The sequence below is a fragment of the Canis aureus genome, chromosome 18 (genome assembly GCF_053574225.1).
Source record: "Canis aureus isolate CA01 chromosome 18, VMU_Caureus_v.1.0, whole genome shotgun sequence".
Taxonomy (NCBI): domain Eukaryota; kingdom Metazoa; phylum Chordata; class Mammalia; order Carnivora; family Canidae; genus Canis; species Canis aureus.
The window spans coordinates 19,862,879-19,890,281 of NC_135628.1; the positions used below are offsets into that span (position 1 = coordinate 19,862,879).

At 40.0% G+C, this 27,403-nt stretch overlaps 1 protein-coding gene and 1 long non-coding RNA gene across 3 annotated transcripts in view; one reads left to right on the plus strand and one right to left on the minus strand.

Moving 5' to 3' along the window:
* JAZF1 (JAZF zinc finger 1) overlaps positions 1 to 27,403 on the plus strand; it is a 336,781-nt gene that overhangs the window by 111,914 nt on the left and 197,464 nt on the right. The window lies entirely within an intron of this gene.
* Positions 11,204 to 14,302, minus strand: LOC144288284 (uncharacterized). The gene is made up of 3 exons (XR_013356244.1): positions 13,703 to 14,302; positions 13,113 to 13,228; positions 11,204 to 11,624 (listed from the first exon to the last, which is right to left on the minus strand). It is a non-coding gene; the product is annotated as an uncharacterized LOC144288284 (long non-coding RNA).

Genomic DNA, 27,403 nt, shown 5'->3' on the forward strand with positions numbered 1-27,403 from the left:
TTTTTTCCGGGACAGTTGAGGCAGGATTTTTAGAATTTGAACTTAGTGATGAAACCATAGACTCTCCTGGTTGTGGTTGATCAAGGCATATTAGCTAGGAATTGTAGCTTTGTCCTGGTCATAAAAGCTGAAAAGAAGTATGCTGTGTGGGGCACCCGGGTGGCTCAGGCAGTTGAGTGTCCCACTCTTGATCTCAGCTCAGGTCGCGATCTCAGGGCCCTGGGATTGAGCCCTGCATTGGGCTCTGTGCTCAGCGGGGAGTCAGCTTGAGATTCTCTCTCTCTCCCTCCCCCTCTACCCCTCCCCCTACCTGCACGCTAGTGCTCTCTCTTTCTCTCTCTCGTGTGCTTGCTCTTCTCTAAAAAATAAATAAATCTTAAGAAGAAAGAAGAAGAATGCTGTGATTTGAACTTCTCAGAACATTTCAAAGGCCTTTCCTGCACCTTGTAACACACTTTGAGTCTCCTTGGTGTCAGGCCTTACCTGTGCACTCAAGTGCTTGATTTTGCAGGTCACTTGGAACCTGTAGTGTCATGGTGCTTTGCTTGTTGACATTGAGGATATTTCACTGCAAATGAGGAGGCTGGCTCTTCATACGCTGGGAAAACCAATTCCATATTAGACGACCGCATTTACCATGTAGGAATTCTCTGTTCATCTCACTTTTAGCTGGCAGCCAGTTGTGGCTAGGGTGCCTGCTGGTCATGGCCCTGTTCCCACAAAGCTATTCATAGCTTTAATTCTGGTTCATCAGATCTCTTGAGTGTCAGCTGTGTGTGTGCAGTATGCAAGTGTGCTGAGTGTGCAGAGATGGATAGAAAAACAGGTCTGTGCCCTCAAGGAGCTCATACTTTAACATGAGTTTGGGATGTCCTGTAAGAAGTAAGCATCGTACTTGTGAAATTTTAGGCTTTGCTGATGACTGCTGTGGAGAGAATCTGGTGTCTTGCTGTGTTGCCCCCACGCACTGCTCTGGCCTCCCGCTGTGGGAATGCCAGAGCTGCTCTCACCAGACAAGAGAAACAACGGGCTGGGAGGGGAAAGAGGCTTGTTCTAAACGTAAGAAAGGCAAGGTGATTTGGGACACTTCAGTTCCATTGCCACCGAGAGCTGGCCCAGGGGCTCTACATGGGGCAAAATCACACGGGGTGTGGGGGGCGGGGTGCAGCGACTGGACCGATGGAAAATTTTGCAAAAACATCTGTTCTGTTTGGATGGTCCAAATATTTTCAAAACCATCAGCTTAGCCAAAGCTCATATTTCATAAAACCTTTGCAAATATCTACAGTTTTTCTTCTTTTCCACATGGACATGGAAGCAAAGGAGAGGAAAAATGTGGCCACATGTATGTTTCCAACTTCTCATTTCCAAATGTTTGGCCTTTTCAGGCATGAACACCCATGGTATCATTTTCCTGAGGTGTGCAATGCCCTCTAGACTTTTCTCTTTCAGATAGATAGCCTGAATCTTTGAGGACAAAGCCCCCTAGATGCGATGTAGAGAGATGACGATAATGATACCAAGCTGTAGTTTTAATTGCTTGAAAATAAACGAAGAGAAAGGTTCACAGCTGTTTGAGGGTGAGGATCGGACAAGGACAGAGCAACAGAAAAGCTCCCCTTTCCCGGGATTACTGCCAGGGCTCCGCGCTCCACCTCCGAGCGGAGGGTCTCCCTGTGCAGTGAGCAGGGAGGGGGAAAGGCGCCCCGGGGAGGTGGCGCGGGGGTGTCTGTAGGTGAGAAGCCTCAGTGCTGGCTTCACTCCAGGCTTGCGGGCCTCAGGCTTAGGCCAGACAGACGGGGCCAGTGGGGACTTCTTTTGGGACCTGAGTGAGTTTGTTAAAATTTGAGGGGGATGAGGTTTCGAGCAAACCACTCGACTCCTAGCCCTGTGCATGCTGTGAACCCGGCGTCAAGCCGCTGCCCAGAGAAGACGGTGCCCCAATCTAAGGCCACAGGCCTCTGCACATGATTATCAGTGAACCAGCTGGGTTGAAAATAAGTTCATTTCCCTCTGTTTGTGTAGTTATGTACAGAAAGACGAAAACAATGCCTTGGAAAAGCCCCCAGGGATTTAAATTGGAAATTAATTGTAAGAGCATGTAGCTTCGGTTCCCTTGATTGGTTTGAGTTTAGATGCGATCCAGACGCCCAGGACTTGGGCCCCCTCTGTGGCGGCGTCATCAAAGGTGGTTGGGTCATCTGCAAGGTGGGTGGAACCGTGAGGTTTACAGTCTCCATAAGCCCTACGTCTGAGAGGAGACACCGAGGCACAGTTTTATTTCCTCCGTGATTCCAGTTCGGGCATGGAGAGAAGCTTTTTAGGTATTTTGAATGTGATCCAGACACAGGAAACCAGGCCTCTCCTGCAGTATAGGTCTCACCTTAGGTACATGGCTCAGGCTCCTCAACAACGCCACTACACTTTCCTTTGTTTTGTTAACACTACTTAGCAGGCGGGGAGCTAGAGGACCAGGGGGGATGAGACACTCGTCCTCAGCACCATCTTTGGGCAAGTGGAAAGTGGGATCCGCGGTGCTTCATGTCTCCTTAAAACAAGAAAACAATCCTGACTCAGCTCCTCCAGAAAAAAAAAAAAATTTTTTTATTTAAGAGGTTAAAAATCAACAAGACAAAAAATCCATGTGACGCAGATATCCAATTTATGTGCAGTACTCAGGTCTCCAGATGAAAAAATAACGTAGTCATGAAGCATGAGTCTCCTTGTGAAAACAGCTGAGTGGTGAGCAATTTCAGTTTTCACTAAAACTGGAAAGATTGGGCAGGGAGAGGAGGGGGAAGGCGCTGAGCCAAGGAACCCCGAGAGCCCGGTTCTGTTCTCTGCTCCAACACTGACTGCGCTGGTGCCTCAGTTGCTGGGACTCTGTCCCCCACGTCTGCCTCGTACAGAAGCAGGTTGGGTGGTGGATAAGTTTACCCTGTTCTGAGAATCTGTGAGCTGAGGACCGGATTTCCAGAGCCCTGGAAACATCTTAGCAATGGAGTAAATCCCATGGGACTTCCCCAATGGAGGCCTTGATCACATTTTGTGCGACATTCATTGGTGTGCAGTTGCCATGATATCAGGCAGCATTTTGAAACCATATACAGGGATGACTCAGTTAATAGCTTGGGCCATCTGTCTTTGCTACCAGAGCCAGCTTCTCTGCAATTCCAAGGGAAAATATGGGCAATTGTTAATACCCCAAAACGCTTTGTATGGTTTAAAACAGAATTGTCAACAGATTGTTTATCGATGACTCATGTTTTCTTTTTCTCTCCACCTCTTTTTTTCTTAAAGTGACATTTCCTAGGCCTGCTTCTCTCTTTTACGTTGAGTAAATGTATAGATATCTTGAAACCTACATTTTCTGTACTTACCTTGTTCATGAGAATTTCATGTGGCCCTGGTTATAGTCGAGTTAAATCTCATTAATGGCATTGTAACAGTTGGGCACTGGGATCATTGGCAAAGCCTGTGGGGGAGGTTTGCCTTTATGTAATTTAGGAAAGATTTTATTAGTGAGGTAAATAGTATAATTAATATAAGAGGAATGTTTAACTTAAGCCAATTCATTTTGCATACATCACAAAACGTATAGGTGTTTACTGATCATCTGCATGCTGTTTAGAGAACCTTCTATTTTTTTAGAATTTATTTATTTATTTATTTATTTATTTATTTATTTATTTATTTATGAGAGAGAGGCAGAGACACAGGCAGAGGGAGAAGCAGGCTCCATGCAGGGAGCCTGACGTGGGACCCGATCCCGGGTCTCCATGGTCACACCCTGGACGGAAGGCGGCACTAAACCACTGAGCCACCCGGGCCATCCAGAGCCTTCTTTTTTTTAATGGAAGAACAGCCCATACCATTTATCTCCTAGCCCAGTTTCTAGCATACTTGAAAGTAATAGAGTGTGTCTTTAAGTAACAGAGGCAGAGTGAGGCAGGGGAGGGGCCGCTAGACTGGGCCACTGAGGCCAAAGCTGACCAGCAGGTGACTGAATGTCTCTTATCCCATCTGTAAAGTTTGTAGATTGGATAGAGCACTTCTAAATCCCTTCCAGCCCTTTTCCACACTGAGATTTCACCAATTGAAACTGATTTCCCCACTTGATTCCAATTCATTATGTTTGTCTAAGTGACCAAACCCCAATTTCCCTTTTTATTTTTTTCCATTTTGTTAAGCTAGGCAGAAAACAAAAGTTTGCTTGACCCATTCTCCATCACCTGTCCTCCAGAGTTCCCCAGGGAGCTAATGCCTGGCATAGTATGGGCAGCCCCCTCTGAGTTGCTGGCTGGAGTCTCGGTGTTGAGGTCCCTAGGATTATGGGGAGGCCGAGGTGCCCCCCGGGAAAGGGCAGAAGCAGCAAGGGATTGTTTGGGGGATGTGAGCACAGCAGCATCTGTCATGTGAGGGAGCAGGGGTCCACAAGTTCAACGACCAGTAACAGTGGCATTCAGTCCTGTTCATGCCCAGGTCACCATCCCCTGGAAGCTTCCCTCCAGACAACACTAAAGGGGCAGGGAAACATTTTTAGTGACGACTCTCCCAATTCAATTTTGTCTGAACCCAGCCTTTTCTACCTCCCTCTGCCGTGGGCCTCATCCGTGATAAAGCTCTGCTTCGTTCGCTGAAGGGGACACAGACTCCAGCCTGTGATTATGTCTGGGTGGTCCCACCAGCTGAGGACGGATGGCAGCCGCTTGTCAGAGGCCCTCGTGTTCAAGGGTGAGGAGGCACAAAGGAGTTAACTGGCAGAAGTATGGGCCTGGAACGTGGTCTGGAGCCCTGCCAAGATTCTGTAGGTACTTGCTGCTTCTCTTGGCTCTGGATGAGTGGAGGCATCATTCGGATGGATTCTGTAGGGTTTGGGGGGAAAGACTTTCGTAAAAAGGCCATTCATCTCTTCGGGTCATAAAATGGAATCACAAACTGGTTTTCCCAATTAGAATCTTAAAACAACAAGAGCAGAATCAGCCAAGCTCGGCCATCCTCTGGAGAGTATTGCGTGTGTGCTCAGAGAGTTAAGGACGGAAGAGCACAGGAATCCCGCAGGACTTTAAGGGGAGCAATCTTCTGCGGTCTGACATTTCCCATCATTTGCTGTCGATGCTTTCGCACTCCCAGCCCTGACCCAGCCTGTGTCAGAGCCTTTTTAGCATTCTTTTAGAAAGTATCCAGTCTGGGAAATACCTCTGGTGAAATTCTGTAGCCTCCGAAATTTGTTTCTGTAACTGTTTGTGTTAGAATACCACGCATCCAAGGTGTTAACACTTAGGTAATGTGCTAAGCAAGAGACTGAAGCTGCCTGGGGGTAATTTCCTCAGCATCGCTAAGCCCTTGGTTCTTGGCGGAATAAAAACAAAAACAGAGATAGAAGAACTAGCATGTTCTATGCTTATGCTAGCAGTCCTCCTGTGAACACTTAACTGTGCTCTTGGCAAGTGTGCAATCCATCTGGTCCAGTATTTTTTGTCACAAGTTAAAATTTGCCTGATGGAGCTCAACTTTTTTTCCCCCTTTCCGTCTTATTGTGTCAGATCTAAAAGGTACACTGTTTGGAAAGAACAAGAAAGAAAAAATAGCCCCAGGCTGTATAGCTAACACAAAAATAAAACATGTTGTAGTTTTATTTTCTCTGCTTTTTCCCCCCCATTTAAAAAGAGGGACAAATAAGAAGACCTATAAAATACAATTTCTTAGAAAAGAAAAGTCATGAGATGTTTTGGTGATTCTCCTTTTTCTTTCAGCTATCACATTAAACTGTTGTGATTTTACTAACCTAGTTAACAAGATTTTAAGAATTAAAACATCTTTGGTAATCTTTTTAACATAGTTGGAACATTTTTAAGTCATCTTGCACTGACTTAACAGCACATGTTGGGACAGGATAGTGACATTTACGGTCTGGCAGGGGAGGTCTGGGAAACATTGTGCAATAAACAAAGCGTGTTTCTTCCATTCCCTCATTTCACCTTCCAGAATGCTCTCTTGAGGGGCTTTCCCAGCTTCCCTCGCCCCTCCTCTACCTGGAGCTTTCACTCTGCTTACATTTGTGAGAATTCTAAGCTATGTCTCTTGAGGTTCCCTTCTAGTCCCTCCTACTATTAAAAACCACCTCTCCATACTCCTATTCCCAGAGGATTCTAAGTCAGTGCTCAGGGAGAAAGGCATCTGACCGATTCTTTGGCCATTTTCACCAACACTATAATCAATTTGTGCATTATTACAGTCTGCCAGGCTCTCTGGAGTTACAGAGGCCAAAGAACACAGTCATTTCCCTGAAAGAACTTGACCTAAATGTAATTCAGATAATGCTTCTTGAATGAGCTTAGACCAGTGATCTATACAGATGCCCTCATAACCTCTAGATTCTTAGATCTGACACATAATCCAGTAGAAGGAATCTTTAATGGGACCATTTCAGATATCCCATTAGGCTGGTCAAGAAATTGGAAAGGTACGGTCATCTCCTAGGTGGCCTAAGTAGGATGCCTCTCAAATGGCACTCTATTTCTTCCACCTGCGCATAAACCCAGTAACAGAGCAGTTTTTAGGAGAAAAAAACTATTTATTTGGTCTTTGATTTCATAATTTGTCAAAGGAGACTGAATTAGATGATAAGATCTCTTTCTGTTTTATCCCACATTTATGATATTTTGTTTGGCAAACATGAGGTATGGAGAAGCTCTGTGTGACTACAGTGTTGCCGACAGTTTGTTTTCTCAACTGTCATTAGGTTTGTTTGAAAATTTACAGAATTTCCTTTGCAACCACTTTTTGGAATGCATTGCTTTATTTTTTCATTTTAAAGACTAGTTCTTTACCAAGTGGATGATGAGTAGGACTGTATCTCTTTTCATTCTTTTCTAGTTAATAATCGCTTACAGAAATGTTGCTTTCTGCTCACATGGTGGGATATGAATTGAAAAAGCATTTGCTTATATAATATTTTTTTAATATTTTAAAATTTCAGAGAGAGAGAGAGAGCATGAATGGAGGGAGACGGGGAGGGAAAGGGAGAGAGAAGCAGGCTCCCTGCTGAGCCCAGAGCCCAATGTGGGGCTTGATCCCAGGACCCCAAGATCATGACTTGACCCGAAGTCAGACACATAACCGACTGAGCCACCCAGGCGCCTTGCTTATACAGTATTTTTTACATAGTTTCCTTCTTTTAAATTTTATGTTGGTTTCCTGCTGGCTGTTTAAGGTAGAAAATGCTGCTGGTTGAAATATATTTATATTTTTGTGGGAAATAAAGTGACTTAAAAGATGGAAATAAGTGAATATATTGGCCAGATTTTTCTAGTCATTGAGGGGTGTTAGCTCTGTATCTTTAGTTTTTCTTGATGCATATAAATTTTGCTTGCCTCAGTCATTTCTATTTTTTAAAAATTATAATTTATAAGATTTCCTAATTTTAAAAAATTGTTGGCAGTTACTTATCACCATTAGACTGGTATGACCTTTGAGAATTATTTTTGGGGAGAAATAATAGAACATTTCTTGCAGCCCTGTTGAAGCTCTCGACATAGACACAAGATGCAGCTCATTACATTTGAAATTCCATTGTGATGACTTTCAGACGGTGGCATTTCTTGAGGCCTCCTTCACATGTCAAGGAGAGGCATATAGATTGGAAACTATTTACTGAGGGAATCTCAAATGTTACTGAAAATACAGCTGTAAAATGTCAAGTTATTTGCATGCTGGTGAATTGAGTGTCCTAAAAAATTTCGTAATCCTTAATATCTGCTTGTTTTCCTTACCAAGGAATATGGAGAAATACCACAAATGAAACACTTTTTTCCTTTTCCGTTTGTGTACAGTAACTGCTATGTTATAGGCAGTTTGTTGTTATTGGTTTTTTTTTTAGTTTAATTCAGCTTCTTCATTTAAGAATCTGATTCCCAATGGATATGGTATAGAACTTTAAAATTTTCACTCTTGAAGATATTTGATCCTTTTCCCCCCTGAATATATGAGTATTCAGTAATACTTAAGAGGGATTTAATACTGTTTAACAGTGGGATTGCAAGGGTGATTCTTTGGGAGTACTTTTTAATCTTTCATTGTTATATCTCTCCTCTTTTTCATTCTCTTTTTCACCTATATTCTTTTTTTTAAAAAATTGATTTTTAAGTAATCTCTACACCCAATGTGGGGCTCACACCTACAACCCTGAGATCAAGAGTCATGTGCTCCACTGACTGAGCCAGTCGGGTGCCCCTTTGCACCACCTATGTTTTGGTCCTATTCCCCTGAACACAAGGGACTGTGCCTCATTCATCTTTTTATGCCATAGTACCTGGTTTAGGACCTGTCTCATATTGGACCTTCAAAGAATGCTAAATAAATGGACAAATAGCCTGTACTTTTCAATAACTTTTAGTATCTTAGTTGCTTGTTGTTAGTTGCCCAGGAAGTGATTAGGATCTGCAAATTTCTGTCAAAATAAGATGCTTTAGAATAAGGCATGGTGTAATCTTCTATTTGTTATCTTGAAATTATGAACAAAAGACCATCCCTTCTTTGTGAGAGGAAGACCAGGGTGTATAAAGAGGATGAAATAAATAATTGGACTTGAAATCCTTGGGTAGGTGAGGTGCTAAGCTTGGAATTCTTTCATAGGATATTAGAAAAGAATGAAATAAGCTTGGAAGATATTTCCTGTCATTATGCAGGGATTTTCAGAACATATAAGGAGTATGGGTGGCCCACATTTTAACTGTAATGCATATGAAAAGACAGTTTTTTGAATTGATAGAGGAAGTGGTATATGTTGAGAAAAGAATACATGACTATACAAATTTAGAAATGCAGTGTCAAGCACTATATCAGTTTGGATCAACCAGGGACAGAAACCACACCATCATTCAAATAGGGAACGTTTAAAATAAAGAAATATTGGGGTGATTGGCTGGCTCAATCTGTAGAACATGCAACTCTTAGGGGATGAACTCTTGGGATCGTGAGTTTGAGTCCCACATCGGGTGTAGAGATCACTTTTTTAAAAAATCTAAAATAAAGAATTATTAAGCTAAGATAGGTGAGTGACCATAGGATATAAAGAGAACACCAAAGGATCCTTGGAAGCTAAAGAAGAGTACCTAAGGAAGGACAGGCTTGGAAGGGAGCCCTTCCTTATGACTAGGGTTCAGAGCTCACTGGCAAGGATGCAGACAAGCCCACTAGGATGGCAGGTTTGTAGGTTACATGGGCCACTGCTCCACAGTTGCTGGACTAGCAGGAAAAAAACATTCTGAGCATGGGCAGGCTGAGGCTGATGGGCCAACATGCAAAGGGAGTTGGAGTACGGCTGTGGGTGGAACAGCTACAGTGTGCAGGGTGTAGCAGGGCTGTGAAGAGGTGGTTACTGGGCCCAGAACAGTCCTGCATGGTCACTGAGAGACTGCGTGCCCTGGACTCCTGCCTGGAGCACAGAACATCACCAGATGTTTTCTTATGCGTGCAGTGCTAAGGGACCAAGATGCAAAAACTGTACGCCGGAACCACTGCAGTGTCCCTGCAGTGCCCTCTACTGACAAAGCCTAATATTGAATTCCCTGCAAAGAAGAAATGCTGAGTCTGGTTCATTATCACAGAGCAGGTGTTAAAGGGTGAATTTGGAATTGAGCCATGATAAACTGATAATGGCACAGCCTCAAATTTCAATTTAGTCAAGGATGTTTTGTTTTGTTGTCGTTAAGAACAGTGATAAATCAAAAGTAGCTGATTTCTGTTTGAGGACTCTGTACTTTGTAACTGAAAGAACCCATCAATGCTGGCAGTGTAATAAGCTGGGTACTCAATTAAAAATTGAACTTATGATAGATTGATTTTGACACTTTATGTTCAAAATTAGCACCTACTAAAATCATGAAATATTTGTCTTATAAAATGATCTCTCTGATTATTAAAAGATCAAAGATTGCATAGTATGTGCCTTTTACATAATTTGTAATATAGTAGCTTTCCACCTCTAAACACAGTCACTCAGGGCCCCAAAACTCTTGTGACTCTTATTTGGGTATCTATATCTCATGAGGCTTAAGAGCAAAGGATAACCATATTTAACAAGCTCCAGGCCACACTCATATCAACATAGCGTAGTTGCTCACCTTTACAGCTGATGGCAACAGCTGGCTCCATCCATTAGACACCATGAACATTACCCTTTAGGTATTTAAAATTTATGCCTTTTAATTTCATTGTGCTCTCTCTTTGTCTTAAATTACAAGAGTGGCTAAGTAGAAATGTTCAGTGAAATGTGTCTGCCATTCATTATTATATGTATTATATATTTTCTTAAATAGCAGTTTCATAAAAATGAAAGCATTGGCAAAAATGTTAATATAAAGTTACATTTTACAGAACTTGATTTTTTAAAGTGGTAGTATAAGGGAACAGTATTATGGAGTAGGAAGTCAGTATCTGTATTGTAGTGTCTCAGTATGGCACTAGCATGTAACCATAATGATAATGATAGCAATATTTCTCTTTTGAGTGCTGGTTCTGACCAGGCATTGTTGTAAGTGCTTTATATGTATTAATTCATTTAATCCTCATAAAAACCCTCATATGAGGCAAATACTGTTCTTATGCCCATTTAACAGGTGGGGCTACTGAGGCAGAGAACTGAAAAAACTTCCCAAGACTACCTATTTAATAAGTACTGTGCAGAAATTTGAATCTAGGCAGTTTGGTTTCAGAACTCTCATTCTGAACCCGTGTATATAATACTGCCCACAGGGCTGATGGAAGGGATTAGTTTTCAGTACGCTGCTGATCTGACAAGATAGGAAGACATGCTCAGATGTTAAATACCAAGTGAAATTTGGAAACCCAGAAAGTTAAGCTGAACACGGCAGGCTGACTTACCTTAAACCTGCTCTTAGGTTTTCATAACCTCCAGGGCCACAGAAGGCAAAAGCCTGGACCCACCCAAGTTCGTTGATGTTATTAGCAAAGGCTCCTCTCTTTATGGAGCTAGAACCCTAAAGCTACATTCTCTTGGTAATGGTGAGCTAGGATAACAAAAGCCCAGGTTCTTCCAAGGAAAATTTTCTGTCTTGAACCTTAGAACTATGTGGTGGAGCAAACATAAAACCAGAAAATTTGTCACCTCAAGACAGTTCCTGGATTTACAGCTAGAATTTATACTAGCTGGATGGTCAGAAAAACATTAAACTAAAAATTAAAATGGTAGTAGGTTGGTAGTCCCTCCCAGCACTCAGTAGGAGCAAATAAAGATTCTTTGTGGAGGAACTCATGTTAATTTGATCATAAAAAACCCTTACAGAGTTCCTAAAATATGTTAACTCCCATTAAAAAGAAAAAAAATCACACAACACAAGAAAATACATCATCATGAAGGAGTCAGCAAAATCAAACGGCAAGGTTAGATATTGAATTTATCAGACACATATATAAAATAAGTATGTTTTCTGTGTTTAAAAATGGAAGAAGAGGGACGCCTGGGTGGCTCAGTGGTTGAGCCTCTGCCTTCGGCCCAGGGTGTGATCTTGGAGTCCTGGGATCAAGTTCCCATATCCGGCTCCCTGCACGGAGCATGCTTCTCCCTCTGCCTGTGTCTCTGTTTCTCTCCCTCTGTGTCTCTGATGAATAAATAAATAAAATCTTTAAAAAAAACGGAAGAAGAGATTGAAAGTATGTCTAAGGAGCAAGACTATTACTATGACAAAATTTGAGAAAGAGGCAAATATAATTTATATAAATAAAAAACACATAACTGAAATTAAAAGCCTAAAAGGCAGTTTATGATAAATTAGAATTGAAGAGAGAATTAATAAATTTGAAAAGAAGATTGAATTAGTGTTCAGAATATAGTACTATGGGCAAAGGAGAGAAAATACAGAAGAAAGGCTAAGAGACAAGGAGAACAGTGAACTTTGCAGAAATGAAAGAGATCAGGCCACAGATTGAGGACACCCAGCAAATTCCAAGCAAGATTAAACTTCTTAAAAAGAGGTCCATACCTGGATATGACATAGTAAAATTGCACAATGCCATGATAAAGATCTCAAGTAAGTCAGAAGTGATAGCTTTCAAAGGAACAATTCAGTTTAACAATGATAGAAGCATGAAATAGTGGAGCAATGTTTTCAGCATGCTATGAGAAAATCACGTCAATCTGTGATTCTCCCCAGCTAAATCTATTTCTCAAAAAGGAGGTGAAACAGCAATATTTAGATTGAGAAAAAAAAAAGTGAGAAAAGATCTGTCATCATCAGATCCTCACAAAAGGAATTTCTAAATTAGAGTATGAACTCTGCAAAAAAGGAAAGAGCTCCCAAATAAAAATATCAGAATCTTAAAAAGGAGCAAAACCAAAGAAAGTGGTAAATGTATGAGTAAATCTGAACCAACATTAACTGTCTTATGTTATGAGCTTAAAAATAAACGAAATATGTGTCAATATAGCGCTATCAGTTTTGAAGTGATTAAACATAACCTGTTATCTTGGAGGAAGGTAAAATAATGGATAAAATTTGAGTTTTAAATTTTGAAATTAGATTTAAAATTTAGATACATTATGTATACATTTCACGAATTCTAGAATAATAAATAAAGCTAAACAAAGTGTTTAGCTTTCAAACCAGTAGAGGAAGCAAAAAGGAAATAAAAGAGTTGATCAATCCAAAACTTTTTAAAAACATAGTAATAGATAAAATAAATAGCACAAAATAAGATGGTAGAAGCAAATACAAATATAATCGTAATTATGTCGTGTAAATGGACAAATTATTATAGCCAAGGGATAAAGATTATGAGATTTTTAGAAACTCTAGCAATATGCTGTTTACTAAAAGAATCACATCTACATACATCGTAAAAGTATGTAAAATTATACACCAGATAGAATCCTATTAAAAGAAAGCTAGAAAAAAAAAAGAAAAAAGCTGGTATATTAGTAATAGAATTTAAGGCAAAAGTATTATTAGTGATAAAGACAGTCATAATAGGTACAATTTATTAGAAACATAAAACAATTCTAAACTTTTATACACTTAATACCCTAATATGATGATTTCAAAATATACAAAGTAGGGGATCCCTGGGTGGCTCAGTGGTTTAGCACCTGCCTTAGGCCCAGGGCGCCATCCTGAAGTCCTGGGATCGAGTCCCGCGTCGGGCTCCTGGCATGGAGCCTGCTTCTCCCTCTGCCTGTGTCTCTGCCTCTCTCTCTTTCTCTCTATGTCTATCATGAATAAATAAATAAAATCTTTAAAAATATATATACAAAGTAAAAGTAATTGAAACTAAAAAGGAAGAATAAAACAGTCCTTTATCATAAGGAGAGATTTTAACATGTTCTCTCTCTCTCACTTATTGGTAGATGAGGAGGCAAAAAATGGGAACACAATGAACACAGTATGTAGCTTGATGCAAAAGACATATAAAGAATCCCATGTCCAACATCTGAAGAGTACATACTTTTAAAGGACACATAAAATATTTAAGAAAATTGCACCAATTTACAACAAATTAAAAGGACTGGCATCATACAAACCAAATAGTCTGCAATACATTTAGAACCCAGTAACAAAAGTTAACTAGAAAAAAGCCTCGTGTTTGGAAATTATGAAACACGCATTCAAATACGTCACAGAACAAAGCAGGGAGCTCAGAAATTATAAAAGATTTAGAAATAACAATGAAAATATTTACATACCAAAACTTGTGGGATGCAGCTGAATGACACTTAGAAATGCGTAGCCTTACTTGCTTACTTAGAATTGAGAAAGGGCTGGAAATTCATGAGATGAAAGCATCTGTTCTACTTTGGTCTGTTGTCAGCTTGAGCTGCATTTCCTGAGTATCCTTCCTTGTATAGTTCTAGGTCAGTTGGCCCAAAGAAGAACTTGTGTGAGCCTGGGAGATGGAGTGAGGGAAGCAGGGGCCTTTATTCTCTACAGGCCTTCTGCTGAGACACAGTGGCAGGCAGAGGAGTGCTTCCTCTGTGCATCCAGTTCCTCTTCTCCTTGGGTGGCCACCTCCAGATTCTTCACTCTGGACCCACAGGGATCCAGAGGCCATGCCCCGTATTTTCCCCCACGTAGGTCCATGTGGGTGCAGAGTGAGCCTGGCCTCTGAGTTCTCTGCCCTCAGACTCAGGCTGGTCCTCCCACTCTGGGGCTTCAGAGGGAGGAGTGATGGCCGCCTTCACTTCCCCCAGCACCTTCCCCACTAGGAAGATCTACTTCTTTAAAAAAAAAAAAAAAGATTTTATTTATTTATTCATGAGAGACAGAGAGAGAGAGAGGCAGAGGGAGAAGCAGGCCCTACGCAGGGAGACTCAATCCCGGGTCTCCACAGTCAGGCCCTGGGCCGAAGGTGGCACTAAACCACTGAGCCACCCGGGCTTCCCGGAAGATCTACTTCTTGTAGTGTATTCCTTCTCTCGTGGCTTTGAGCTTCTGTTTCCCTGACTGATAAGCATCCAATGTAAGTTAGGAAAAGAACCACATGTTAAACTCACAGAAAATAGAAGGAAGGAGATAGTGAAAGAAATTCAAGGATTAAGAGGAAATTTTAAAAATTTGTACACTAAACAGGATCAAGAAAGTAAAAAGTTGGTGGTGTTTTGGGGTTTTGTTTGTTTTTTAAGATTTTATTTATTTATTCATGAGAGACACAGAGAGAGAGAGAGAGAGGCAGAGACACAGGCAGAGGGAGAAGCAGGCTCCATGCAGGGAGCCCAATGTGGGACTCCATCCCTGGTCTCCAGGATCAGGCCCTGGGCTGAAGGCAGCACTAAACCGCTAAGCCACCTGGGCTGCCCTGTTTGTTTGTTTTTAAGGTTGGTTCTTTAAAGAGATTCATAGAGTTGATAATCCTCTCCCAAGACTGATCAAGAAAAAACAAGAGAAAAGCCATAAACAGACACAGTGAAGGAAAAACTGCCTGTCTGCAGTTAGGCCAGAACCTTAAATCTAATAAAAGAATATTTTGAACAAATTTGAAGCCAGTCAGTACATTTAAAAATCTTAGGTGAAATAGACAAATCCTTAACCTACTAAAACTAATTCAGGAAGCTACAAAAAACCTGAATAGCCTGTAAAGAGTAAAAACAGAGGTCTAAATCTTTTCATAGCAAACATACTAGACCAAGATGTTTTTACACCTAGGATGGCTAAGGAGTAAATGAGATAATACACATCGAGTGCTTTGATAGTACTTGGCACAGTGGTGCCAAGTGCTTAGCAAATGTTAGCTGTTGTCATTGTTACCAGCTTATCCAGAGGATCTCTGCTTAGCTTGGACTGAGGTCTAAAGGTAAAGTGTAGGGCAGCCTGGGTGGCTCAGTGGTTTAGCGCTACCTTCAGCCCAGGGCTTGATCCTGGGGCCCCGGGATCGAGTCCCACGTCGAGCTCCCTGCATGGAGCCTGCTTCTCCCTCTGCCTGTGTCTCTGCTGCGCTCTCTCTCTCTTTCTCTCTCTCTCTCTGATGAATAAATAAAATCTTTTTAAAATAAATAAATAAATAAATAAAGGTAAAATGTAAAAATGTCCTAAAACCTCATAGAGCCAGACACGTAGGTTAAAGTCAAACATTTTTCTCTGCTGTACTTATGTAATAGGCTAAAAATCTCCTTATACTACCCATTCATTTATCTAGTGAAGTTTTCACCAAACCCTTGGTCACCAATAAAATTCACTGTCTCCCCACCAGAGGCAAACCCCTCTCTGATGTATGATAATCCCTGGACTTGAGGGTTACCTCAGTGGTGAGAGGCACAGCGCGGCGGTTTAATCTTACTTTCTACTGTTGAGAAATTGAGAAAAATGGCCAAATTAGTGTGATTTTTTTTTTTTTTCTTCAAGTGCTCCGGAATGAATTTAGTGTCTTAACATTTTGGCGTGTTCTAGAAGAGCAGCCTAAAATCTTATCCCTTTAAAGGCACAAAACTTTTTGTATACATATTTTTTAATAGAGGGTGGTACAGGCACCCCCCCCCCCAAATTAGAGACAAGTGTGCTCCACAGTATCCTCGTAGGTGGGTTCCTGAGTCGTGGAGACGAGGGGGCCGCAGGCGGGAGAAGGGGCTTCAGGGCCTGGGAGGCAGGAGTGCGCAGCCCCGCGGGTCATGGCCACAAGGTAACCCGAGCCCCATCTGAGGCCAAAGCGGGAGAACGTCCTTGACTTCCTAAGCTGTGTTGGCTTTCAGTCTAATCCACTAGTTTAGCCCTTGTGATACGGTAGATGTGGTTCTTTACGGAGTGAAACGTTTGGAATGACTTTTTCTTCGGTGAAATTTCATGCTTACATTCAGATAATACTTTCAGTCCAGCCTAAACAGGTTTTTTTTTTTTTTTTTTTTTCCAAAATAGTACAAGAAAATAAGCTGCCTTCAATGTACCGTTGCCCTTTGAGCCTTGCGGTTCACTTTTATACACGAAAGCCTTGCAGCCCCAGGAGCCCCATCCAACTCAGAGCTGTTCTCTGCTGTCCTGTCCACGTGCTGTGAACGGCCTCCTCTCCCTCATTAACTTCCTCCTTGTACTAATGAGTGCTCATGTAGGTGTTTGGTGAGCTCCCGCTTTTGAAAACAGTTTTATTTTTTTTTTTTTTTTTTTTTTTTTTTTTTTTTTTTTTTTTTTAGGGAGACTGTCTAAATCATACTCTCTCCACCCCCTTTATCATCTGCCATTCAGTGACTCACTGGGTATTTCTGGAGCCCCCTCCTTCATTATGGAGCTCCAGGCTGGGTGCGTCGGAGGAGCCTGGGATTGGTAAACCCTCCCTCTGCTCATAAAGCTTGGACACTTGCAGGAGAGGACAGGTTCTTCCGTAAATGCAGTCTCAGGCAGGGGATGCACACCACGGTGGGGGTACATCGTTTTCTGAGAATTCGAAGAAAGAGGATATCAAATCCAGACTGTTCTGAGCTGGGAGGCCTCAGGCAAGTTCATTGCCGTCTCTGAGCATTTAGTTCCCTCATCTAGATTGGAGGGTTTGTACTATATATATTGCAAGGGTGTTTTCAGGAATAGAACTATGTGTAAAGCACCATGTATGGGAAACAGGCTCTTATTCGTGAAAGTTATTATTAATAAAACAGTAAACAATTGTTTGTTATTATTATCAAATTGGTAAACATTTGTGCACCTACTACATGCCAGCCACTGTTCCAAGCCCACAGGATACACAAGTAGAAAAATGAGTCTTGTCTTTGTGGAGCTTATATCCTATGTGATAAAAAGTATTAAAGCGTTATTGACTAACAAACATAGTAAACAAGTATTTGTCGCTGTTACTTTTTTTTTTTTTAAAGAATTTACTTATTTATTCACGAGAGACACACAGAGAGAGAGGCAGAGACACAGGCAGAGGGAGAAGCAGGCTCCATGCAGGGAGCCCGATGTGGGACTGGATCCCGGGACTCCAGAATCACACCCTGAGCCCAAGGCAGGTGCTTAAACCGCTGAGCCACCCAGGGATTCCCCCTGGTACTATTATTTTATCCATTTGGAGAAATCTGGAAAGAAATGGAGTTTTAACAGTCCAAGATGGAAATCTGGACAGGGATGGAAGTATGGGAGAAGGAATAACATGCACCAAAGTGTATGTTTGTGGAAAATTTGCAGAGGATATAGGCTCAGTGACAACCTCTGGGGAGTGTGTTGGGCCAGCACACCTGGCTGACCCTGGGTGAAGAGTGGGCAGCCTGAGTACCAGGCTGAGGAGTTTATAGACTGGAAGTAACCGAAATCAACAAAACAGGGATTTTTTTTTTTTTAAAAGCAAGTATGGAATTTGACCAGACCAGATCTGGACTTTAGGAAGTTTTAATATTTTAGTGCTGCATGAAGGATATTGGAAGGGAGAGAGACTGGAAGTGGAAAGGTCAGGTCACTGCAAAAGCTTTGTGAAGAAAAAACCCACAGGGAATGAATTGGTGCCATCCCTTGTTATTTATTAAGCCTATGTTGGGAACTTAGAAACCTTAATTTTCCCAAGTCTTATTGACATAAAATACAGAAATCCTAAGTGTACCCAATTAATTTTTTACAAATGTTTATTGCATATAGACTCATGTGGATTCCATGTATATTGAGATACAGAACATTGCCAGCACCTATAATAGGGACTATTAACTCAGAAGGCAGCGTGGGCACCATGTGCTGTAGCCAGTTTCAGGGAGGGATGGTGGGTGAGTCTGTGGGGTAAATCCTACCTCTAGCCAGCCAGCAGTCTTTTGGGCTCTGCTGTCCATCTCCCTCCCCTTCCTTCCTGAGCAGCCAGTTGCTACATTAACCAGACAGCAGGAAGAAAGGCAGACTGTGTCTACCCGAGTCTGCACCTCTTCCTGAGTTAACTTTTTTAGTGGGATACACGAAGCACGTTTACCCTAATGGCCCCAAGCATGAGAGAATCACATTTTATACCAAGCTTTGGGTTTCCCTAAAGGGAAACAGTAGAAATATTTACAGCTAGTTTTAGTGTGGCCAGAACATACCCAAACAAACCACAAATAGAGATCCTGTCAGCAGTGCGCTAAGGGGAGGGGTCCCAGAAGCTCAGGTGCGACCAAGGGACAGGGGGGCCCTCACCTCAGAGCCTTTGGCCATTCTTCCTCTCCAGGTGGGAGTACAGCCTTCTCTTTACCCACAGGAAGGAACCCATTTTTGTTCCATTGATGATTATGACATTGCAACTTAATAGTTAAAAAGCTTTGTATCAGTTGTTACAAAAGACACCCACCACCACCACCACCACCACCACCACCACCCTCACCCCCACCGCCACCCCCCCACCACCGAGTTTGGTCAAATTTTAAAGGATAGATTCTTTTAAATTGTAGTTCTTCAACTTTTATAACTATGATGTGGTCAGTTTTATGTCATTCTAGATAAATAGTATTGGTTATCAAAGTTGTATTTTGTGTGTTGAAGTATATTTAGGAATATCTACTTGAGGTAGATAGTATTTGAAACTTTTGTTTTCCCTTACTAACCAGTTGATGGCACGTATGTTTTTCACAATGGATTTGGGAAGGGGTGCCTGGCTGGCTCAGTTGGTAGAGCATGTGACTTTTGATCTCTGGGATTGTGAGTTCAAGCCCCACATGGGGTGTAGAGATTTTACTTAAAATCTTAAAAAAAAAAAAAAAAAAGAACTCAAAATAGACTTGGCAAATTATTCTTGAGAAGGCATAATGAAAAGTTAGAGAAGAGCAGACAAAGAATTATATTGGTTCCTCTCTTAATTGAAGAAATTGAATTTTAATGCTGGGAGGGTCTCAAACATGAGTGATTTTCGTTTGTCCTTTTATTTCTACTTGATTCAATAGATTAAAAAACACTCTCCAGTTCTTTCCACTCCATTCTGCTCCTTTGCTTAAAACTCAGTTGGTAGTGTGATGAAAGTTAAAAAGCTGTTTGATTTCAAACTCTTATCTGTTACAATCTGTCATTTAGGGTTATAGCATATTTTGGATCTTTGGAATACTTTTGCCATTGATAGGAGATATGAAAGTACTGTTTTATGTACTATTTTATTTTGTTAGCTAGCAGAATGAACTTCTTTGATTATTTCCTGAATGCACCCCTGAAAAAGAGTGTTTTTTCCTAACTATAATTGTCATAGTCTTACCACATCAGTCCATCTAATTTAGAAACCTAGACCTGAAAGCATAATGAATGTCAGATGTAGTGAATTGATTCTCTCAGGAATGTGTTCTGATATCAGACAACATAATTTTTAGAGTTCCTTGTCTACCTTTAAAAATAACTCAAGTGTATTGAAGACCTAAAACTCCTAGAAGAAAACATAGGGAAAAGCTTTAAGATATTGGATTGGCAATGATTTCTTGGATATGACACCAAAGATATAGGCCACAAAAGCAAAAATAGACAAGTGGGATTGCGTCAAACTTAAAAACTTCTGTATGTCAAAGGAAACAATCAACAGAATGAAAAGGCAGCCTATGGAATGGGAGAAAATAATTGCAAATTCAATAACAACAAAACCAAATAACCTGATTGAGTAATAGACAAAGGATTTGAATAGCCAGTTCCCCAAGAAGATATATTTACAGAAGGCCAATAAGCATCTGAAAAGATGCTCAATATCGCTAATCACTAATGAAAGAAATGTAAATCAGAACCACAGTGAGATGTCACCTCACACCCATTAGGATGGCAACGAAAGAAAGGAAAGAAAGAAAGAAAGAAAGAGAGAGAGAGAGAGAGAAAGAGAAAGAAAAGAAAGAAAGAAAGAAAGAAAGAAAGAAAGAAAGAAAGAAAGAAAGAAAGAAAGAAAGAAAGAAAGAAAGAAAGAAGAAAGCAACAAATGTTTGATGAGGGTGTGGAAAATTGGAACCATTGTACATTGTTGGTGGAAATGAAAAATGGTGCAGCCATTATGGAAAATAGTATGAATTTTCCTCAAAAACCTGCAAGTAGAATTTAACCACATGATCCAGCACTTCCATTCCTAGGAGAAAGAGTTGAAAGCTGGATTTTGAAGAGATGTTTGCACACCCATGTTCACTGGAGCATTATTCACAATAACCTAAAAGTAGAAGTAACCCAAATGTTCATTGACAGATGAATGGATAAAGCAAATGTGATTTATACATACAATGGAATATTATTAGGCCTTTCAAAATAAGGAATTCCAACATATGCTACAACATGGGTGAACTTTGAGGACATTATGCTAATGAAATAAACCAGCCACAAGTGGACAAAGATTGTGTCATTCAGGTGAGCTTCAGAAGTATTTAAAGTAACCAAAATCAGAGGCACCTGGGTGGCTCAGTGGTTGAGCATCTACTTTTGGCTCAGGTCATGATCCTGGGGTCCTGGGATCTGAGTCCTGCATCGGGCTCCCCGCTGGGAGCCTGCTTCTCCCTCTTGCCTATGTCTCTGCCTCTTTCTCTGTGTCTCTCATGAATAAATAAAATATTTAAAAATAAATAAGTAAATAAAGTAACCAAAAATCATAGAATCTGTTGCACAGCAATGGGAATATGCTTAACACAACTAAATGTACACTTAAAAATGGTTAAGATGATAAATTTAACGCTACATATTTTTTTACCACAATAAAAAGAAAATAGTCTCCATACTTGTTCTTTTCTCTTTGGATAAAAAATGATTTCTGATCTTTGTGAGTTTCCTTTATTCTAAGACTGGAAGCCTTAGCATGACTTTTGCAGGTTTGATTTTAACATCCTGACTGATCAGCATTTCAAGTAATCTCAAGTAACACAAAGCAAAGGTTACTTTGCTCCCCTTGTGAAATTGGAGAGATGACCGGGGAGTTTTTTCTTTGTATTTTTTTGTTAAAATACTTCTACGGTTCTTACTGGGCCAAATGGTTTCATCATTTTCAAACTAAAGAAGCTAAAGAAACTGCTTGTATGGTGAGGGCCTGGAGAGTAGATTACAAATCCGTGCAACACTCACCTCTCCTTTGCACTGATGTAAAGTGACAGTGTCAGTAGAAATTGTTTTCTTCCAAAAGTTTTTATGGTAGATTTTTATGCCTGTATTAAAATTATCAAATTATCAAATCGATTCCAGAAACTCAAGGAAAATGAAAATGATGCAGAGACAAAAAGGTACACAGTTTCCTTGGTGCTATTCATTTTAGGAGGGGGAGCACCCAATTTTTAATACGAGCAGTTTACAACCACTCATGGTTAAATGGTTTATAGGATTCTTTGTAACAAAAGGTGGTCTAATTACTAAGGAGGAGAGAATGATATAGCCAGGTTATTTACAATGTGTGACTTACTTAAATTATGATCCTGTTAACTATACAAAAATGACAGAAAGCAGAAACATCAGAGCAAATTAAACATTCTGGCTTTTCATTAATGATCTTGAATATAGGAGGTGTGCAGAAGGTTAATTTTTTTCCCCTTTAAACATCACATGAGGCCTGCCCTCAGAGTGAACCTGCAGTTTCAAAGATTCAGTACATCAGCTCCCACACAGGAAAAAAAAAAAAAAATGACAGTAGTTTTTCTTTTCTACTAGGCCACACTAGAATGTTTAGTTTCTGTCACTAAATCACATGGTAGGGTTTCTAAATGCCCATCTGGATCAATTTTAGGTGTAATTTCTTTCCTTGTGGTTTTTGTTTTACTCTGAGTTACTTGTTGTTTTTAATTGTTCTTATTTGCAATCTTTAAATATTGATTGACTGTGCCACTTAAAACACTCTTTTGTGGCACTGATCTTTGTAGGGAGTTTGCATATGAATCTCAGGACATTTTTCTCCAGCAATAGTGTGAGGAGGGCCTTGTCAGGAAGATGTATTCCTTGGAAGTGGAACAGATGAAAAGTACACAAAAGGAGCTGGAAAAATTAGTATTCAGAAGCCGGTTTGCAGGAGAATATGTAGAATTTTACTATATTAGTGACTTTATTTATCCTAAGTAAATTATACTCATTTAAAATATTTCAGTAAGACTTGTAACTATAGAGAACAAACTGATGGTCATCAGAGGGGAGGTGGGGAGTGTGGGTGAAATTGGTGATGGTGATTAAGGTGCTCAACCAGTGATGAGCACCTGGTGTTGTATGGAAGTGTTGAATCACTCACTATACTGTACACCTGCAACTAATATTACACTGTATGTTAACTGATTGGAATTTAAATAAAAACATAAAAATAATAAAATATTACAGTAGTTTTTAAAAACATAGTCATAATGTCTCTCTCAGTATTTGTCCGGAGACTCAATAACAAAAGAAAGTATATAGAAAATACTAGTAACTCAATTAATAAACTTGATTTAATGACACTAGTAATTCCAAACAGAAGGAAAGCACATACTCTTTCAAGGTACTCATGTGACACAAAAATTGAGTGGACCAGGCCACCAAGAAGATTTGCACACATTATGAAAGTTGGATTCCGTGCATAGTTCAGGTTTTTTAAATGAGATATGCTAATACTGGATGTCAGCAACGAGGACAGCCTTCCCCCCATCTAACAACTTGGAAATTTAAAAATACTATTTTTTTTTAACTATTGCTGTTATTTGAGATACAACTCATCTACCATAAAATTCACCCTTTTGAAGTATATAATTCTGTGGGGTTTTTTGTTTTGTTTTGTTTTATTTTGTTTTATGTAGGCTCCAGGTATGGGACTTGAACTCACGAACCTGAGATCAAGACCTGAGCTGAGATTTTAAAGAGTTGATGTTTAGCTGACTCAGCCACATAGGTGCCCCCAATTCAGTGTTTGTTTGTTTGGTTTTTTTTTAATAGCATATTCACAGAATTAGGCAACCATAAACACTGTATAATTTCAGGACATGTTTATCACCTCTAAAAGAGCCCTGAACCCACTAGGCCTCCCTTTCCATTCACTTCTGTCCCCAGCCCTTGGCAATAGCTAACCTATTTCCCTTCTTCATATATTTGCCTGTTGTTGACATTTCACATAAATGGAAGCATAGAATGCATGTCCTTTTGTATCTGGCTTCTTTCACTTAGCTTGTTTTCATGGTTCATACATGTTGTAACATGAATCAATATTTGATTTATTTTTATGGCTCAGTAATATTCCATCATGTAATGATGACACTTTCTCAAATCCATTCATCCATCAATCTACATTTGGGTTGTTGCCACCTTCTGGCCATCATGATCATAATGCTGCGAACATTCAGTTTTTTGTATGAACATTTTTCAAACTCTGAGTTAAAGAATAAAATCATAATTTAAATAAAGTCATAATTAGAATGAAAGACAATTTAGAAGTCACTGGGAATGAGAACACTTCACATAGAAACCTATAAGCTGTGGCCAAGGCAGCCCTTAAAGTATAAATGATGGTCTAAAGATTTTTATAAGAAACTTCGAATTGCTGAAAATAGATTAAGTACTTAAATCAATATTTGAGGAAAAAGAACAACAGAATTAACCCCAAATGTCAAACAACATAAGTAATAACTATAAATTCAGAAATTATATGAAACAAGAGTAAAGGAAAAAACCTAACAGATTTGATAAATAAAATTGAAAAAACTTTTCTTTGAAACCATTGATAAAATAAGGACACTTCTGGCAAGCTTAATCGGAGAAAGGAAGAAGACAACCAAAGGTTCACAAGCATTTTTATGCATCTCTATTTTTAACAATGAATTTGAAAAAATTCAAACAATTATTAAATTATCAAAATTGACTCAAGAGAGAGCACATGAATAGAAAACAACTGCAGGTGAAAATTACTCTTCTGGCCATCCATCTATATCCATTCTTTCATTTCCATCCTAGCCAACCATTCAGTTCCTTTATAAAAGTAGCCAGTCTCCTTCCTGCTAAATACCAGATGATACATTTTGAGATTGGCAGAGAGAAATGCCAAAGCATAAAGAAAGATAGTAAGCATCCAGGTTCATTCTACAGATCAGTGTAAGTCTCATTAAGTAAACCAGACGAGAATATGACCGAGAATATGTGGAATCCTCTCACCTGTTAGTACGATACACATCATTATCAGAATAATACTCCATGATTTTGTATGCTTAGTGTGGGAAGGTAAGGATAGTCCAATATTAGGAAACCAGTGTAATTTGCACTAAGTTAATAGGATAAAATACTAAAGCTCACATAATTCTCTATGTGTGATATACGTATCAGAAAAGAAAGATAGCTTCAACAAGATTGTTTCATCATTAGAATATGAATCAACAAGGACAGCCCAGGTGGTGCTGCGGTTTAGCGACGCCTGCAGCCCAGGGCGTGATCCTGGAGACCCTGGATCTAGTCCCATGTCAGGCTCTCTGTATGATGCCTGCTTCTCCCTCTGCCTGTGTCTCTGCCTCTCTCTCTCTCTGTTTCTATGAATAAATAAATAAAATCTTTAAAAAAAAAAAGAATATGAATCAACAAAAATGAGTTTTTTTCCTGTATGATGGCATTAACTACATCTACAGTATTATGGGGGAAAAAATGACACCTCTCACAATGATATCACAATCTGTAAAAAGAGGAAGATACAATTACCAAAAAAATGTATAAGAAACAAATGAAAACTTCACTGAAATGTATGAAGAGATGCTAATAAATGGATATATGTTCCACTTCTGACTAGGAATTATTACAAAGCAGGTTTTCTCCAAATTGATGGAATACTTATATGCAATTCCAATAAAACCCCAATAGAATTTTTTTAAAGCTTGACAAATTGCTTATAACGTTCATATAAAAGAATAAGCAAAAATCGCAAGGAAATATATCTAAAAAATCATTGTGGGCATTTGCCCTATGAGATTTTACAATATGCTAGGGAGAATCTACAAATAGGTCTGTGTGTACATAAGAATTTAGTATATGATAAAAATAAAACTTTCCAATCAGTAGGAAAGGATGGGCTATTTAACATCTATAGTTGACCCTTGAACAATATGGAGCTTAGGGGTGCCAACCTCTCTGCACAGTCAAAAATCTGCATATAACTTTTGATTCTCCCTATTAGCTTAACTACTAATAGGGAGAACCATGAGAGATCACTTTTTACTCTGATATGCAACTTGCTAGAGAGATGAACTGCTCACAGGGAGATGATTAGTATCACACAGTTTGAGGTTTTTCAAATTGTTGCAAATCTTTAAATACATTTACTGAAAAAAATCTGTGTATAAGTGAATCCATGCAGTTCAAACCCATGTTATCCAAGGGTCAACCCTTTCTTTGGGGAAATATGTATTTAGATCCCTATTTCATGCCACATACTACATTTCAAATCTATAAAATTCTAGAAGAAAATAAATCAATATATTTTTATAATTGTGGAGAAGGTCTATAGAAGCATGACAAGGGGCCCCGAAGTCTTAAAATGTTTAACAAATTCAGTTTCATGAAATTATGGTGAAAGAAAGTATAAACAAAATGAAAGTATAGATAGCCAAGTGGGAGAAAGTATATGAAACATAGCTAACAGGTGTAGTGTTGTATACAGAGCTCGCACGAATCAGTAAGGAAAGGTGGGGGAATAGAAAAGTGTGGGGAGGGGATCCCTGGATGGCTCAGCAGCTTAGCGCCTGCCTTTGGCCCAGGGTGCGATCCTGGAGTCCTGGAATCGAGTTCCACATCAGGCTCCCGGCATGGAGCCTGCTTCTCCCTCAGCCTGTGTCTCTGCCTGCCCCTCTCTCTCCCTCTCTCTCTCTCTCTCTCTCTCTCTCATGAATTAAAAAAAATTATAGAAAAGTGTGGGGAGGTTATGAACAATCACGTAAGAAATACAAATGACTAATAAACATCAAAATGCCTCCATTTACCATCAAGGAAAGTGACTCTTGGATTCAATTTTCATCTATCAGATAGCCAAAAATTAAAATGACCGAGAATGTCTGAAATTAAAGTAACTGATCATGTCTTATTTTTTGGAAGGTATGGTGGGAAGAGCCTTCTCTTACACTCTTACTGAAAGTTTAGATTTATGCAGTCACACCTCTCCTAATGTAAAACATACCTACTTTTGACCCTTGACAGGTCCATCTGCTGCTATACTACAGAAATTCATCAGAGCAATATTTATGTACAGAAAACCTGGGGGCAGCTTAAGTTCCCTCAGTAAGGGAACAGGTGAAATAAAATTTGGAGGATTCATTATGTGTAATGCCATGCAGCCATTAAAAAGAACAAGCCAGTGGGCCACGTGGGTGGCTCAGTGGTTGAGCGCCTGTTCTTGGCTCAGGTCGTGATTCCAGGGTACCAGGAGTACCAGGATCGGGTCCCACATTGGGCTCCCTGCAGGGAGCCTGCTTCCCTCTGCCTGTGTCTCTGCCTCTCTCTCTCTGTGTCTTTCATGAATAAATTAATAAAATCTTTAAAATAAAACACAATAAGAACAACAAGCGAGTTTTCTATAATTTGACATGGATAGATGCCATATGTCAGCATAATGGTGAAGAGCCCAGGTCTGGAGCAGACTGGGTATCTACAAGGCTGAGTGACTGAGCAAGTTACTTAACTTCTCTAAGCATTAGTTTCCTCTCTGCATAAATGGGGCTCTTTATGATACCTCCTAAGAGTTTTGTGGGAGGTAATTGGGATACAATACCCCATGCATCATGCTGGGCACAGTAGTAAGCACTCACTAAAAAGTAGATATAAAATGTTTAGTACAAGCAATTTTGTATTTGATTGTGTGTTTGTTAGAAAAATTGGGGAAGGATAGCTGTCCCAGTGGTTGTAAGTAATTAATGTGGTGGGGAGGTGAATAAAATGGTAAAAAACAAACAAACAAAAAACCCCACACACCTACTGCAAAGTGTTCCTGACAGCATCAGCCTCACCACTGGTTCTCATTCTATGTAACAATCCGTCTACACTGTGGTCACTACACTTACCGCTATTTCTTATTCTGAATGTAATCCCTTTCTGCACCCCTGAGTTTG